Source organism: Andrena cerasifolii, chromosome 3 (genome assembly GCF_050908995.1).
Source record: "Andrena cerasifolii isolate SP2316 chromosome 3, iyAndCera1_principal, whole genome shotgun sequence".
Taxonomy (NCBI): domain Eukaryota; kingdom Metazoa; phylum Arthropoda; class Insecta; order Hymenoptera; family Andrenidae; genus Andrena; species Andrena cerasifolii.
The window spans coordinates 1088986-1092223 of NC_135120.1; the positions used below are offsets into that span (position 1 = coordinate 1088986).

Here is a 3238-nt window from a genome sequence, read left to right on the forward strand (position 1 = left end):
TTATCAGGGTGTATATTCGACCTCGTACTAACATGTTCTTTTATTTTTTTTTTATTAATTGAGCGTTTAGAGTCGCATCTACTTCTATGGTCATTAACGACTACATTGGGTGCGTAAGATCAATTAGTCATCGTACGAATTAGTGAAAAGAAAAGGGAGTAGAATAGAAAGGAAAAAAAAGAAAAATGTTCCTGGGGCTCAGACATCTCAGGTACTGGTAAGCACAGACGCTAAATCAGTTGTCGGATTCCAATGTCTTCAAGGAAGTTGAGCACATTGTTGAAGGTATCCGGATCGGTGAGCATCTGTTTGAGGTCGGTGCCAATTTTATGTTGGTTTCGATTTGCTGAGTACTTGACACATTCGACCAGTATGTGCTGGATGGTGACACGTACTTTGCAGACATCACATTCTGTCGGTTCATTCTGGGTAATGAGGTGGGGGTGGGTCAAGTGAGTGTGACCGATTCTCAATCGAGTGAGTGTCACTTGGTCTTTCCGGTTTTCTAAGCAGATTCCGTTTCTTTCAGGTATATCCTTCCTAATCAGGTGCAGTTTGGTGGTTTTGCCCGTTTTCCATTCTTCATCCCATAGGGTCTGGACTGCGATACGAATCGGGGTTTTGAGATCATTGTAATGCACAGAGATAGGGACGTCAGGCACTGGTAGTGAGCATGCTGACTTGGTTAGGGAATCAGCCTTTTCGTTTCCTTCAATACCCACATGAGATGGTATCCAAATTAAAAAAATCTCTTTGCCCCGATTTTTAAGAATATAGAGGGTCTCTTGCAGTTCTTGGGTAATGTGGTCACCTTTGCTGGAGTCTGTGATTGCGTCAATAGCAGACATAGAGTCAGTGAGAATGGCAAACTGGGAATTGTCATTTTTTTCTATAAATTTCACAGCCTGTAAAATAGCATATAACATGTTCTTGTATCTATTGTAAGCGCATATATTCTTCATTATTTCTGAATTAAATAAATTAAATAAATTGTTATCGAGTTTGATCTCATTTTGAAAACCATTTACTTGCTTAAATTTTTATTAAATCGAATCAGCACCGTCGAACGTCCTAAAAACATTTTAAAAACGTCCAGAAAACGTAGTGAAAACGTTTTAAGAACGTCCTACAAACCGTCCTGAAAACGTTTTAAAAACGTTCTACAAACCGTCCTGAAAACGTTTTAAAAACGTCCAAAAAACGTCCTGAAAACGTTTTGAAAACGTTCTGGTTTGTGAAAATGGATGTTTTTAGGACCTTTTCTGGACCTTTTCTGGATGTTTTCAAAACATCCTGAACGTCCGACCTGGACGTTTTTAAAACGTATTTAAAACGGTTTTGTGCTATATGAGATGGTATTTCACCGTGGCTGATGTGACTAAACCTATTTTGGGAGCTGATCTGTTAAATCATTACGGCATTTTAGTCGATATTCAAGGGAAACGTTTATTGGACAAGATTACAAGGATTTTTTCAAAAGGATTTATGTGTAATGCCAAGCATTCCACTATCTCTACTATAATTCCCGAGTCCTCTTACCAGCGACTTTTAGCTGAATTTCCTAATTTGACGAAGCCGATTAGAATCCCTCAAGTATCTGGCCATGTAATTGAACACCATATCGTTACCCAGGGACCACCAGTGGTTGGTAAACCAAGAAGACTCACCCCGGAGAAGTTGAAGATTGTGAAGGCAGAATTTCAACATTTACTGGAGTTGGGCATTTGCCGTCCTTCAAGCAGTTCTTGGGCTTCTCCTTTACATATGGCTCCTAAGAAAGAATTCGGAGCTTGGAGACCTTGTGGCAATTATCGCGGTCTTAACGCGACGACGATTCCGGATAAGTATCCTTTGCCGCACATACATGATTTCACTTTGGGACTACATGGTAAGACAATTTTTTAAACAATTGATTTACTGAAAGCTTATCATCAGATTCCCGTTCAAAAAGATGATATACCCAAAACTGCTGTTACTACTCCGTTTGGCCTGTTTGAGTTTGTTGCCATGCCTTTTGGTTAGAGGAATGCAGCTCAGACTTTCCAAAGGATGCTTAACCAGGTTATGCTGAATTTAGACTTTTGTTTCGTTTATTTAGATGATATTTTGATCGCTTTCCAGAATGAACATGAGCACTTAAGTCATTTGCGTAAATTATTTGAGTGCTTGGATAATTCTGGGTTGTGTATCAACCATTCGAAATGTGTTTCCTGAGTTAAAGAAATTGAATTTTTGGGTCATCTTGTATCGACAAGGGGTACTCAGCCGCTTCCAGGTAAAGTTAAAGCAATCGTAGAGTTGGAAAGACCAAAAACCATCGTTCAGTTACGAAGATTTTTAGGTTTGATTAACTATTATAGAAGGCATCTTATGAATGCAGCTAAAAGTCAAGCTTTATTGAATCATTTCATCATGCGTCTTGTACCTTGGACCGCCGAAGCTACCGAAGCTTTTGTGAGCTGTAAACAGGAGCTCTCTAATGCGACGTTGTTGGCCCATCCTGTTAACTCCGCTAAGCTGTTTTTGAAGACGGACGCGTCTGACTTTGCTGTAGGTGCGGCATTGGAACAGTATTGCGGAGGTGATGTACAACCACTTGCGTTTCTCTCGAAGAAAATTAGCGTTACTGAAACAAAATATAGTACTTATGATAGAGAATTGTTAGCTATTTTTGAAACCGTTAAGTATTTTAAGGATTTAATTCAAGGTTGTGAAATTGTTATTTTGTCGGATCACAAACCTCTTATGTATGCTTTTAAACAAACTTTAAATAAGGCTTCATCTCGTCAGGCCAGACAGTTAGATTTTATCGCTCAGTTTTCAACCGATATCCGTCATATTTCGGGCCAGCAACACACTGTGGCCGATGCTCTCTCCAGAATCGAAGCGATTAATTTACCAGTCATTATCTCTACTGATGAGCTGGCCTCTGAACAGAGTTCTGACGAAGAGTTGAAAGAAATCCTCAAAGGTCCTTCACTCTTAGAACTTCGAGAATTTAATTTATCAGGAACCAAATTTCCTTTATTTTGCGATGTGCGTTACGGTAGGATTAAACCTTATATTCCTAACTCTTTGAAACGGAAACTTTTTGACGTAGTGCATGGTTTGTCACATCCTAGTGGTAGGACCAAGTTCAAGAGAAATTTGTATGGCCAAGAATGTGCAAGGAAATTAACTATTGGGCTAGGACATGCTTGCAACATCAGCGTAGCAAAATCCAAAGGCATACAAAGCT

At 39.4% G+C, this 3238-nt stretch overlaps 1 long non-coding RNA gene across 1 annotated transcript; it reads right to left on the bottom strand.

Moving 5' to 3' along the window:
- Positions 1-58: 58 nt before the first annotated feature.
- On the bottom strand, positions 59-2634 carry LOC143367093 (uncharacterized). Its single transcript, XR_013084955.1, has 2 exons — positions 2426-2634; positions 59-1771 (listed from the first exon to the last, which is right to left on the bottom strand). It is a non-coding gene; the product is annotated as an uncharacterized LOC143367093 (long non-coding RNA).
- Positions 2635-3238: the final 604 nt, after the last annotated feature.